Source organism: Papaver somniferum, chromosome 10, assembly GCF_003573695.1.
Source record: "Papaver somniferum cultivar HN1 chromosome 10, ASM357369v1, whole genome shotgun sequence".
In the NCBI taxonomy this organism is placed as follows: Eukaryota; Viridiplantae; Streptophyta; class Magnoliopsida; order Ranunculales; family Papaveraceae; genus Papaver; species Papaver somniferum.
The window spans coordinates 115,572,638-115,587,963 of NC_039367.1; positions in this window are offsets into that span (position 1 = coordinate 115,572,638).

The following is a 15,326-nucleotide window of genomic DNA, read 5'->3' on the forward strand; positions in this document are numbered from 1 at the left end:
TCTGCACGCCCAAACCCATTTGGAATTGGAGATCTGGTAACGAAGACGGCTACATTCAAGGTTGGGAGCATGACGGTGAAAGTAACCAATCCACCTGACTCACCCACTTAAAGAGAGGATGAACCATACCTGGTAGCAGACGTTATCCTAGGAGGCTGCTTGGTAGGCTCAGAAACCTACAATAATAATACTGCAAGTGCACAGTGTCTAACTAGTAGAACAATGGCAAGTACATGTCGTTCTCTCGAGGAGTGTGAAATACTCAACCAACTAATATCAAAAGTAACTAATCGACAAGATGATGTTTTAACGATTTTTCAGGAGTTTGGAACAAAATGATATAATATAAAAATGGGTTATTAAGGTTTTCGTTTTCCACCAGTTAATTATGCAAACTCTACTAATCTTTAAAAATATATTCCATGCTTTTATTTTCAAATACTGTTTCTCTGCTATAGTTTTCTTCGCTTCATGGGTAGTGATTCTAAAGCATTACCTATCAATCCTTGCATACCACGTCTAGGGATTTAACCGAAGCACGAAATATCAATTCAAAAGCATAAATAATCAAGAAAATCACATAAACGATTAAACACCAAGCTTTGTGAAGAAAAACTATTAATCAATCAAATCATTATTAAGCATATATCAATGTAGAGTTTTCACAATTAATTGGTTTCTACCTAAACCCTAACAAACAATCTAGCAAATCATGGAGAAAAGGAAATCAAAACAGCAAAACCCTCTTCTCTATAAACGGCTGTAGCCGCGCCTCCCCGTTTCTCAAATAGTCCCCCTTTCTTATACACCTTCCTTTTTTTTTATTTCATTAATCAAAGTATCAAAATAAATTATGCTATGAAATATCTTGCATGCAAGTTGATGTCGTCATCAGTATCTTTCCCCAAATAGTATTGCCACCTCGTTCTTCCAATGAAATAATAAACTCCCCTTATTTCCAAAATCTCCCAAATGAAGAAAGAGTTATTTTATTTCCAAAATAGTCACGTGTAAATATTCCTCAATTAATTCTTCACATGACAAATAAATTATCTTTCTCGGTGGAATATATTTGAATAAAGTAATAAAGATAAAATAGTTCCCATTTTCAGTTTCCATGTGCCAACCCCACTTTGATTTCAATTCCTTTGTTGCGTTTCTGCCTCGCCTCTGAAACAATTCTATGTTGCTGATATATATGGAGATACCAGGCCAGCTACATTTTGTCATTTTTTGTCATTGTGGTTGTTGATATATGGAAATACCATGCCAACCCATTTCATCATTGTGGTTGCTGATATGTGGAAATACCAGGCCAACCCGACTGCTGATACATGGAAATACCAGGCCAGCATAATAAGTGTTGCTGATATATAGAAATACCAGGCCAGCATAATAAGTGCTGCTGATATATAGAAATACCAGGCCAGCATATTTCATCATTGTGGTTGATGATATATGGAAGTACCAGGCCAACCACATTTTTCCATTTTCGTCGCAAACACCATTAAGTCTCACATTTTGTTGTTCATTCGCTGGATGATCGAATTCACTTGTACTTTCTACAAAAGCACTAAAATAGTATTAGTAACTAAAATATTTTATCCTATCTAATATAAATATGGGTATAAAATGTAGCATTTACATGCTTATCACTGCTGCAAGCTCATCAACGCTGACAAACTGGAAGGCGTAACAATTCACTCGCAATGGCTCAAACCCTACCATACTTAAGACGTTGTGCTACCACTTTCCAGCGTCCTCCACACTTTAAAACGCTGTGATATTTTCTCCAGCGTGTCTTTTTACAATTACCTTTTCATGCCATATTTGTAATTCCTCCAGAAAATGATTGCAATACTTGCATTTATAATTAGGGTTTCAATTTTCAATTTCAAATTAATTGAAGTATTATTTCCATCCAAGAACTTCTTTACCCCTGATGAGTGCTAAAAAGTGCATATTTCTATATATTTTTCTTGGCATTTAACTCATCTTTTGTGCATTAATTCTACATTTTATCCCATATTCTGTATTTTCTTTGTTTTCAAGAATAAATATTTTTATTAACTAATTTTGCATTTTTAGGTAATAAATAAAGTTTGGATGAATTGCGGAGCGAAAAGAGCAGAAAAGTAGTGAAAAGCCGGAAGAAATTACGCAAGGAAGCCGCGAAGAATGGTGCGCATAAACCCAAAAGACTAGAAATGGGCTCAAGAAGGAAGATTTGTTCTTAAAGAAGAACTGGGCTCAAGATTTCCCAAGCCCAAACTCATTTCTTAAACCCATATTCTATACCCAAAAGCCTAAAACCCAAATCCATATCCGCTTGCGTTTTCAGCCGTCAAAACAGTTCTCAGAAGCATCCTACGGTCGCTCCCTTGCTGTGCATCAAAGTTTGATATCTCCGCTTTACACTACAGTACCTAACTCCACCAAGTGCCGTTCGTTTCGTTGTATCCCTTCATCCGACGGTCGCTCATCGCTTGCCTCCGCATCGCCGTCATATCTACCTACCATCTTCTCATCCTACGGCGCAGATCGCATAACATCTTCCCTCGCTGAAACCGCTCAACACCATAACATCCGAGCCATATACCCTTACCAAACATCCCCTTCCCCTTCTTCCATCGACCTCTCCTCCTCCATACCCTGTGCAGAACCACCTCCATCTTCTCCACCTGCTCTGACCTCGCCACCACCACTCCCTACGCCACCAAACCAACCCTAAACCTAAACCCATCACTACCATCATCACCCCCTCTTTCTAGCCCCCTATTTGATTGATATTTCTTCTCACCTTTCTCTGAAATCCTAGAAGAAAAATCAATCGATTAGGCGAGTCTAGAGTAGTAATTGACACATGGGAATGGAGCAGGAGAGTCAGAGGAAGAATGGGTCGACGCATGGGGGAGAGATTGTGCCATCAAATTAGGTAAAGTCGAACCCTAATCTCAACTGCCAATTTGGGGGAAAATTGTAAACCCTAAAAATTTGGGTATAAATAGGATGTATGTTGTGTTGTAGAGGGCATGCCTGGATTAGCCAGTGTGTCCAGAACCAAGTTCTGTTAATGATCATTTTTGTGCTGTTAATGTTGTGTTCATGTTTAGTGTAATATCCTGTTGTGTTCTGTGTGTGATGTTTGTTCCTGTGATGTTTTGTATCCATCTGTCATGTTATGTTTGTGTTAATTAGCATGTTTGTAATTTCTCTTCACATGATCATGTATTTTCCCTGTTTAAACCTCAGAGAAGACCTTTGAACCGTGATGGTTAGCTATTAGGATGGTTTTTGTTGAACTCAAAATAGCTTAGGCTAGTTAGATTCCTAAAAGCCCAACTGATTTGTGATTAGTGGTGCTGTAAGAAGACCACTAATGCTAGGGGTCAGTGGTGGCTCTAAGGAGTTAATCAGCTACATTAGTTAGTAAGCCACTGCCTAGTTAGTCTGTGATTGGTTGTGCCTTAAACAGACAGCCAATACTAGGGGTTAGCTAAGGCTGTAAGGTTAGTTAACTAGACATATGACAAAAACTTAACCTAGATGAACTAGCTAGGTGAAGGGAATTCTCATCCATCTCCTTACACTTCCCATCCACAATTTCTTTTCCATGTTCTGTTTTGGTTAAGTTGTTCTTAGTTTCTTTCATTCTTTACTTCACTGCTTTTGGCTCATTGCCATTGTAACTGTCACTATCTCACTGCCACTTAGTTACTTGTTTAGATAACTTTAGTCTAGGAAACTTCAATACACCCAAAGTCTCTGTGGAATGATCCCTTGCTTACTTTCTATACTAAAACTTGGCCTTGTATACTTGCAAGAGTTTTTGTGTGTTTTCTAACCACACCAAGTTTTTGGCACCGCTGCCGGGGACTTGGCTGCCGTGTTTTTGAAGTTTTTCTTGCTGTTCTTTGCATGCTCATACCTGCTGTGTAGTTCTGATAAGCATCTTAGTGTACTCATCTTGCATATTGCATCTGTAGCTGTAACTTAGTACCACCTCTAGTGCATCTGCATCATTTGCATAATCTCTTCTCCTTTGCTTCAACTGCATCATTCTGGGAACTGAACCTCTTCTCTGAGTTGCCAGGTGCTTGTGGTGCTGCTGTTGCAGCCTGTTGCTGCTGAATTGCTCCTGTTGCTGAAGCTGTTGCCCCTGCTGTTGTTGTTGTGACCTTGTTGTGAGGCTGAGAACAAACCTCTGGTGCTGATGTGCTGCTGTGAAGCCCAAATAGAGCTGAGCTGCTTCTCCTGCTGCTGCTCCTGATCCTGCTGCTGTGCCTCAGCTGTTGCTGCTGTGCAAAGGCAAGCTGCTGCTACCCCCTGCTGGTCCTGCTGTTGCTATGATCCAAAGCCCAACTGGGCTGATTCCAAGCAGCTGAAAAAGAACAAAGCCCAACTGGGCTTTGCAACTGAAATACCCAACTGGGCCTCAGAAAAGCCAAAGCTTAGGATGATCTAAAGCCCAACTGGGCTTTTGCAACCAAACTGAGCAGCTGGGCTGTGCTTAAGCAAGTAAGCCTAAACCCATTAAGAGAACCCAACCTGTGGGCTTCCATTTTTAATTTGTGGGCTTGTAATAATTTTTTCCATTTTTTTTGTTGGGCTTGTAATTTAAGTTAACTTTTGGGTTTGTATTTGAGCTTAACTGTGGGATTGTCCCTATCAAAGTTTTGGGTTTCAAAAACCCAACAAACAACCTAAACAAGGTTAACTGAACCTACCAACTCAGCTGGGCTTCATTAGTTTCTGGGCTTACTAAAGTCGTTAGTGGGCCGTGTACCCAAACTCTAGGCCGAAAGTTGGGCTCTGTTTCACAACAGTTCCCCAAACCTATTGCCTCACCAAAGCACAACCAAAACAGTGGGCTTATCCCCATAAAAACCAAATGTTTCCCATCAAAAACCAAATGTTTTTCATTCCCATAAAAACCAAATTTTTCCCAAAAATCCAAACCCATTAAAAACCAAATTTTGGGCTTTGTAACATAGTTACTTAGCTTTTGAGCCCAATCATGTCTAGATCTTGGTCTACAGTTGGGGAATACAACAAATCCCTTAGAGAACTTGCGTGTGGACATACTTCACGTTATGAACCTCCCATAGACCATGATGTCAATAGTCATAGGAATTATTATGGACATTTTCAAAGTCCCGAGCCTCAATACATGAACCCTAATGACTATGCACACATGTACCAATCACCACAATTTGAACATGAAGAATTTTGTACTCCCATGAATTTAGACTCCACCACAGAAGCTTTCAAACTCAGTGAGCAAAACTTCGATAGATCTACATCACGAATTCAGGCATATTTAGATCAGATTTTGCTTCACCTACAAAAGGAGGAAATTCATGAGGAAATGTATGTTGTCCCTAATGAAGTGTCTAGTCCCATTCATGTAAATGATGTTGAATATGAACCTAATTTAGAGGAACATGAATCGACTAATGACACCACCACTTTTAATGAGGACCAATATGCATGCTACCATGATGATGATTATGATGATATGTTATAAGAACATGAAAATATTGTGGAACCTGTTGGTTCAATAACATATGGCTTCTCGCCCTCGACCTTCATGAATGTTGTTTTTTCTAATACTCATTGTAATTCATATGATTTTGATATTGACATGGGATTCGTACAATTATTCTGTGAAGATGAGCATGACATAGGAATAGTTGAATCTTCTGTAGACACTAATGTTATTATGCATGAAAATATAAGTGATGTGTCTGATTCTCTACCTAGGTCACATTGTGATGTTTCCATTGAATTGCCGATGCATGAGGACAAATATGTTGATGATGTTGATGATTATGAGTGTGAACTTGCTAATTTGATTGATGATTGTGAGCATGATGTGACATGTGTAGATGATTTAGGAGATTTTGATTTGATTGATAATGACGTACCTATTCTCCTACATGAGTCACAATCTGATGGCCTTCCACCCAACCTAGATTTGGTTTGTACCAATATTGTAAAACCAATTTTTCTGAGAATGCCTAATCTAGGTTTGGAACTGTGTGCTTCCCAAGTCCTCTTGGACCATTTTGCATTTAAATATAATATCTTTGAGGAACCACAGTTGGAAATTGCATGTTTGCCCGTCCATAGCACAGTTCACTTTGAGCTAGACCTTGTACATGATGAACCCCCAAAACTGCGAGATTTTGTTTCCAAAATTTTATCCGTTGAAAAATCCAGGTTTGGGGGTAGCTCATTTTGTTTCACAGTTCACTTGCGTTCTTCCTGTTATATTGTGTGAAGTTGTTGAAACCGCTACACTTTGTCTTTTGGGTTGATCCTCAACTCTTTAGATTGTTAGTGTATGGTGAATTTTTTGTATATAATCCAGTAGATAAAATTTTAAAAACCCTTTTGTTCGTTTTGTATATATTTTGCTAATCCAATATGATCTCGGCTGAAATATGTTGGATTTTTGCCTTGAATAACGGAGTTTTAATTCTGCTTTCGCCGAAATCGGGTATTCTCTCTCCTTTTACTCTACTCAGCATGTCCCTTTCCATAAGATGCATTTTAATTCTTTCCATATTTTGAAACATTGAGGACAATGTTTAGTTTAGGTTTGGGGGTATAGAGTAGATGCCACGATAATATGCTATAATTAAAAACGAACTCCTTCTTCTTTTTGAAAAAATTGAAAAATTCCAAAAAAATTGAAAAATCAAAATTCAAAAAACAATTAAAAAAATGAAAAAATCATAAAAATGGAGCTCATTTACCTTGAAATGTTGACTCTTGTGCAAATATGTATTTTTATTAGGAGTCTTAGTCTAGATATTTAGGCACCCTGATTCTAGCACAATTCACATAGTGATAAGAAACTTGCACGCGCACGATCTACCAATACATGTATAGCCTCGATCTTCAAGGTGTTTGATAGGAAGTTAGGTTGCCAATCACTTTAGAATACTGAATGAGACTTGACTAGCTTGTTCTTTGGTTGGCTGGGATAGAAGTTGGAGGATACGTTAAGAAAAGCAACCATAGAATTTGACCGGATGCATTCGATAAGGGCCACCTCTTGCTAAGAGTCATGTAATTATGTTTTTCTTTTTGTTCATGTATCAAAAGTGTCACTATGTTGTAAAGATCAAAGTTATTTCTTACAAAAAAAAAAAAAAAAACGATGTATATATTCAGAATAAAATATCAGAAAAATACAAAAAAATCAAGTGTTTATCAATTCCATCATCTCTTGTTCCAAAAATAAAAAGAGAGTAGTCAATGTAAATAAGAGTCATGTAAATAGTCATTTTGTTGTTTCATTGTAATAAGCAAGGAGGGTGTATGCCATTGATGTACAACGCGAGTAATTGTGAAATACCTCCAACTCATTCACAATTCTCGTAAAGTCCGGACAGCTAGCTAGATTTCGACCTTGGTTCTTAGCCTGAGAAACTATCTCTTGGTGATTAGTAGTCATAACATACGATCTTTCTTTACACATGTGTAGATACACTTTACACTCTTATCACATGTCTTTATTTGTTATCAGTGCTAGGATTGTGCCTTTGATAGCTAGATTGACATCTCCATTTTGCTGTGAGCTTAAACTGTCTTGCACATGTCACATTTGATGGAATATGAGCTTATATTTTGACATAGAACTTTGTAGGTACGTTCTAAGCAAACCTTCACGAGACTTCAACTCGTCCACTAGGGACACTTAGTGGTTTAAAAGGCTTAGTGCATACGCTAAATGCATTCGAGAGACCAGCGACAGTGGTATAGGTAGGATTTCCTTAGTTTTGTTTTACTTGAGGACAAGTAAAATTCAGGTTTGGGGGTATTTGATGAGTGCTAAAAAGTGCATATTTCTATATATTTTTCTTGGCATTTAACTCATCTTTTGTGCATTAATTCTACATTTTATCCCATATTCTGTATTTTCTTTGTTTTCAAGAATAAATATTTTTATTAACTAATTTTGCATTTTTAGGTAATAAATAAAGTTTGGATGAATTGCGGAGCGAAAAGAGCAGAAAAGTAGTGAAAAGCCGGAAGAAATTACGCAAGGAAGCCGCGAAGAATGGTGCGCATAAACCCAAAAGACTAGAAATGGGCTCAAGAAGGAAGATTTGTTCTTAAAGAAGAAGTGGGCTCAAGATTTCCCAAGCCCAAACTCATTTCTTAAACCCATATTCTATACCCAAAAGCCTAAAACCCAAATCCATATCCGCTTGCGTTTTCAGCCGTCAAAACAGTTCTCAGAAGCATCCTACGGTCGCTCCCTTGCTGTGCATCAAAGTTTGATATCTCCGCTTTACACTACAGTACCTAACTCCACCAAGTGTCGTTCGTTTCGTTGTATCCCTTCATCCGACGGTCGCTCATCGCTTGCCTCCGCATCGCCGTCAGATCTACCTACCATCTTCTCATCCTACGGCGCAGATCGCATAACATCTTCCCTCGCTGAAACCGCTCAACACCATAACATCCGAGCCATATACCCCTACCAAACATCCCCTTCCCCTTCTTCCATCGACCTCTCCTCCTCCATACCCTGTGCAGAACCACCTCCATCTTCTCCACCTGCTCTGACCTCGCCACCACCACTCCCTACGCCACCAAACCAACCCTAAACCTAAACCCATCACTACCATCATCACCCCCTCTTTCTAGCCCCCTATTTGATTGATATTTCTTCTCACCTTTCTCTGAAATCCTAGAAGAAAAATCAATCGATTAGGCGAGTCTAGAGTAGTAATTGACACATGGGAATGGAGCAGGAGAGTCAGAGGAAGAATGGGTCGACGCATGGGGGAGAGATTGTGCCATCAAATTAGGTAAAGTCGAACCCTAATCTCAACTGCCAATTTGGGGGAAAATTGTAAACCCTAAAAATTTGGGTATAAATAGGATGTATGTTGTGTTGTAGAGGGCATGCCTGGATTAGCCAGTGTGTCCAGAACCAAGTTCTGTTAATGATCATTTTTGTGCTGTTAATGTTGTGTTCATGTTTAGTGTAATATCCTGTTGTGTTCTGTGTGTGATGTTTGTTCCTGTGATGTTTTGTATCCATCTGTCATGTTATGTTTATGTTAATTAGCATGTTTGTAATGTCTCTTCACATGATCATGTATTTTCCCTGTTTAAACCTCAGAGAAGACCTTTGAACCGTGATGGTTAGCTATTAGGATGGTTTTTGTTGAACTCAAAATAGCTTAGGCTAGTTAGATTCCTAAAAGCCCAACTGATTTGTGATTAGTGGTGCTGTAAGAAGACCACTAATGCTAGGGGTCAGTGGTGGCTCTAAGGAGTTAATCAGCTACATTAGTTAGTAAGCCACTGCCTAGTTAGTCTGTGATTGGTTGTGCCTTAAACAGACAGCCAATACTAGGGGTTAGCTAAGGCTGTAAGGTTAGTTAACTAGACATATGACAAAAACTTAACCTAGATGAACTAGCTAGGTGAAGGTAATTCTCATCCATCTCCTTACACTTCCCATCCACAATTTCTTTTCCATGTTCTGTTTTGGTTAAGTTGTTCTTAGTTTCTTTCATTCTTTACTTCACTGCTTTTGGCTCATTGCCATTGTAACTGTCACTATCTCACTGCCACTTAGTTACTTGTTTAGATAACTTTAGTCTAGGAAACTTCAATACACCCCAAGTCTCTGTGGAATGATCCCTTGCTTACTTTCTATACTAAAACTTGGCCTTGTATACTTGCAAGAGTTTTTGTGTGTTTTCTAACCACACCAACCCCTAAAGGAAGACACAAAGTCCTGAGTCAGCATAAAACCCATTATAGCAAGCTAGAAAAGGAAACCCTAAGTAAACATTTCGTAAGAAGTCAAGGAAATAGAATATGTGCGGAAAAGGAAGATGCTTTGAGCCATTCACCCAGCAAGACCAGGGAGATCTCACGTCAGGAGCACATACAGGTATGTGGTATTCCATTATGACATTATTTCTTTTATCATAAAGAATCATATACATATGAAGGCACACCATTGCGCCTGAAAAGGTTCAGATGTAGTCTTAACAAAGGATTATAACATAAAAACCTTTATTCAAGCAAGCAAACAAAAGATCCCGGACTCAACCGCCACTGAGTACAAGGAAGATGTTTATGAATTACGGGAATGTATTTAAAGAGAAAGAGAAGCAAAAAGACTAGCCGTCAACAAGGTCGACCACGTCAGCACCACTACTAGGTCCTGCTTCAACGCCATCACCATCGTGGGCCGTTACTGCTTTTTCCTTCGAATCTTCCGCTTCAGATGATTCTGCAGCAACGCTCCCCGTCCCAATATCATCGACAGGAGCATCTTCCATGTCTTCCTCAAAGGCCACATCAACATCAGAGATTGTGTTGGATGCTTTCAGACGCTCAGGTTCATCTGTGTCAGAATCAAGGATTATCACACCGTCATGGATTGGATAATCACACTTATCTTCACCAGGATGGCGTCTGTGTTCAACCCTCCGCCTCTTTAACCGTGCTGCAAACCTCTCTGCCCTTGCGCTCACTGGTGCACGCAACGCTTCATCGCGCCTTCATCCCTCCTCCATGTCAATTGCAGCTGAAAGGGCACAGATACGTCCCCACGCAATACGCAGATGCAGAACAGACATCCCATGTATAGCACGACCGACTTCGCGAAGTGGGAGATCGATTTTAGCCATTACTTTTTCGTGCGCATTAGCTTCGGGCTTGCCAACTTCGAAACTTTTTTCTGGAGAAGTTACAGAATGATCATCGCTCACCGCTTCCATGACAAGCTACAAAGAAGAAGAAGTTGTGAGCACACAAAAAAAACGTGTATACCATCATCATATCAGATAAGTGTGGAGCAGTACCTGGGATATACGACTACGACACGAGAGGAACCCTTAGAATTTATATCTCGCAAGTCAGCAGAATCCCAGGAGAAAAGGGGTCTTTACTTGCCACCTATAAATGCTACTGATTCGGGATAGTGATCAACGATGCTTATCGAATATATCTGGGAAAAGTTACCGTGCAACGGAGGGGAGTGCACCCAGCTCAATAAGCGGGCCAAGCTCCGTCAGGACTTCCCGGGGAGCACGATGTCCATATACGCGGTAAATATGTACTCACTCGGTCATTTCCGTATACAAATTTATCACAATCTCATGCCTACCCCACAATAGTGTAACCATTATGTGCTAGGCAGTGGACTTAATGTTGATGGTGGATTTTCACTTTAAGGCTAAAACTGTGAAAGCCCAAATTATGCGCTAACATCCTGCAAAGGATAAAACCACTGATAAAATGGTGAATACTTCATCACTGTAAACTTATAGCATTATCAATTAATGCATGACCAGCCTTGTATTTCCTGTACTGCTCCACTCTCATTATTGGTGCGGCATGACGACTAAGTGTTGCTCTCAGCAGAGCAACACGAATCTCCAGGCGTTAATAATGAAGCACATACGAAATACCCATACAGGCTGCAATTCTCGGAGTGTTATACTAACCCCGATCGAGCATCTGGACTGTCTACGACAGTCTTGGAAATAATCACGACCACGCAAGTCGGCCACAAAGGTGCAAAGTCACGCCTGACAAAATAATCACCAAACGCCAGCCCAGAATGGATATCCAGACTGGTGTGGAGCAGCTTGGAAAAGCTTGTGCGCACAAGACCGCCTACGGAAGTCTCAAATTCATCACGACCGTCTTATTTCACCAGCATGGTTGGACGGCGAAGGTTATCCCATAACTGGTTAGGCAAAGCTTGTCATGTACACCGGCGGACCTTCTTCCTACCTGCATGACCAACTCTTCCCTAACCTGACCAGATTGCAATATACGATTGTCCGAAGTTGGGTCAGCGTGGAGAATTGAGGGTCGCAGAAAAGTCCACTAAAAACCTAAAATTGATCACGACCATCCAACTTCACCAGCATGGTTGGATGGCTTAGATTAACTCTGAGGTGGTCGGACACATGCCACCGCACTCAGCACCGGCCTAATAAGTGCCCCACATAATCGGCATATCCAGATGAGGTATATAACACGTATTTTCGGTTAGCCAAACTAGCTAACACGCGGCCGGCCAAAAACCCTAATTAGGGTTTGTGTCGCAAATCGATCACGAGCGTCCATTTTCTCCTGCTCGAATGAAGGGTCCAGGAATAGACTAAGCAGGTCCGGCGAGTATCAACACGATTACTGTGGGCCCTATCTCCACACCTGATATGCCAAGGCATACCATGACTGGTTTCCTCGATTCGCACGCCCAAACTAGGCGTGGTCGCACTTCCCAATTGCAAACCAATCTCGACCACTCAACTTCGCCGGTCAAATTGAGTGGCTTAGATCACGTTTCTATGGGACAATAAGGTACAGACGTGTACACCAGCCCGCCATCTGCACGCCTAACTGATCAACAAAGACCGACCAGGCTTGGTCGTCTCGAAACAGGCGCCCGAAGTAGGCATGACGCGCGGCCTTTGCAGCATGAGATTTCTGTCGCAAATCAATCTCAGCCATTCCTTTTTGCCTGACAAATTCAGTGGTCTAGATTGCACCTTCATGAGACAGTGAGGTATAGGCGCCTACGCCAGCATGCCGTCTACACATATGCCCGATCGGCCCTGCCAAATATGTCTCCCACACTTGGATTCGACCAAGCTAAAGGTTGGTGTTTGAGCACCTCCTAAACCCTAATCCAACGGTCGCAGATGTGGGTCGCAATCCATCTTGTCCGTCCAACTTCACCAGCTTGGACGGACAACCTAAGACAGGAGTTAGGCGACCAGTGAGGCATCACCACGATCACCGTCCACCACTCTTCCGCACAAAGTGATCGGCCAAGTCAAGACTTACCAGTACAGCCTCCAAAAGATCACTCGAAGATGGCTGGACATGCATCTATTTTAAGACGCTTAATCGTGACTTACTCCGTTAAGCCTTAAAACAGCGATGCTTCACACATGCTGATTATATTTGATGCATTACCTGCATAGAATACACACGATATTTCATAAATATCGACTTCCTAAATAACTTAGTTATTTAATCTAGCATCACATGCTACCTTTTGTGGGTCCCACGATCCACACACTCGAGAAATTAGTCATGTCACAAACTGGGGGATACATACTGGGGTATTGGTCTGGCAGTTTACAGCGTGCAGTGCACAACACGCCATCACAAGAATGTGTCAGAAAGACATGGACGGTTAGTGATGATGGGAGAAGTGGGCAAGACTAATCGTGTGACACTAACACACGCAACTCCACTACTCCATCACTCCACTTTCTCCACTTCCCATGAGAGACGTGGGTAAGGCTCAATGACTTGTATTAATAGGTTCTCCTCCCTATTTCAAAACAACACAAGACAAAAACCAAGTGTTGATACAACCGTATCAAAACACCAGAACTGATAGCTTACATTCTGCAATCCAGTTCATCTTTCTGATACAAGTCATACACAGCCAACACCTTCACAATCTCAACACCTTCTTCGCTTCCCTCCCTAAGATCAACCCCATCTCCTTCACTTTGTGACTGAAGCAAGTCTGAAACGACCATTTCTTAGTTTAGGCCAGAGTTTTACAGATTGATTTCTCGAATCACAAGCACTCCCGTGCAGTGCATTTGTTTAGGGTTTAGATTCATTTCTCATCCACACACCCCAAATTACCAAAACCGGTAGAAATAGTTTTCACCCATAAACAATATGTTAATTTGACATTTTTAGAACTCAAATTGGGGGAGGAAAAATCATCCATCAACTCCCCACTTTTACTATTCATGGCCGTTGCCATGTATTTTCCTGAATAACCGGCCAAGATGGTTGTACATTCAGTTCTGGCTCACATGCCAGTTCCTATGCCCGGTCAGGATGGCTGAACACTTCTTGGGCCAAACCCGATGAAGGGTCGTGATGGTTGTATTTCCGACTTTTTCCCATAAGCCATTCAAATGTCAACTCGATGTTCATCCAGGATGGTTGTATTATAGCTTTGGACCGTAGGCCACTCCTATGCCCAGCCACGTTGGCTTTCCACTGCCAACTCGATGTCCAACCATGTTGGCTGTACATTTTCCACCCAATGTCCAGCCATGTTGGCTGTACATATTCAAGGTCATCTACCCAACTGGACTAATGCATCATTTGATGCAAGATTGGCTCTTGGCCAATGTAGCCTCCAACTAATGCCATATTGGCCTTAGCCAATATGCATACGCAATGTGCCTTACTTGGCACCGGATATTGGCTCTGGGCCAAATGCATCTCACATGCAACGGAAGCTTTGGATGAAGCTTCATCTCGAGCAATGGCGCATCTTTTAGCATGCGTCATGCTAAAAACACGGGGTGTTACAAGCATGGTGGCCATTTGGTATAGTTTGGTCTTTTAATGCGTGCAGCGGGTTTAGAGCGACCTGATTGGTCGTTAGAAAATGGGGCCCGCGAGCATGAGGTGTGACCATATCCCGAGTGCATGTGGTGCATTTAGAGCAATCTGATTGGTCGATGGGAAAGAGGGCCGGCAGGCATGGACTGGACACACTCTAAGTGCGTGTGGCATATTTAGAGCGACGTGATTGGTAGATTGGGAAGAGGGGGGACGACAAGCAGCATGGGGCGTGACCATCTGCAGGTGGCGCCTGCTAGGGCGGACTGGCTGGCCTATGGCATGGCCATGCCTCTTTCCGTTGCTGCTCCTACTTTCTGCGGCTCTTCTTTTATTTCTCGTTTTCTAATTTTGGGTAGGACTTTGCACCTACTAATCCATGGCAGATCAATTTCCTAGCTTGCCTAGGTTTAATTTCGACCAGCAGGGTCTGATATACTGCACAAGGCGCAAAAAACCTAATTTCTGCAAATTAATTAGGTTGATAATTGAATCTTGTGAATTATCAAAAAACTGATTGAATTTCGCGTGTTGACACAGAGTTCTTTAAGTTTATCGCCAGAAAGCAGCATGCTTTCCTACTGAGTACTTTTATGCAGACTTTAACCTTGACATTTGCGGGAAATTCATGCTACTCAGCTGTGAGTGAACATTAATTGTCACGTGATACCAATATTAAGGGTTCAGCCGGGGAACATAGCACAGAGAGTATTCAGTGAGCCTTATATTAATGAATAATACACGCAGGGTGTCGAACTTTACAGAATATCTGGGATTGTTGCTACATGTACCATTCTGGATAAATTTCATGTAAATATATTGAATTGCTCAATAAATGCGCAAGTGACGAGGTTGGGCACTCATCACTTTTACATGCCTCTGTCTCTTTGCAGAATGACAGCATATTATACGCAGGGTTTTACAATTTTAGCCCTGAACTA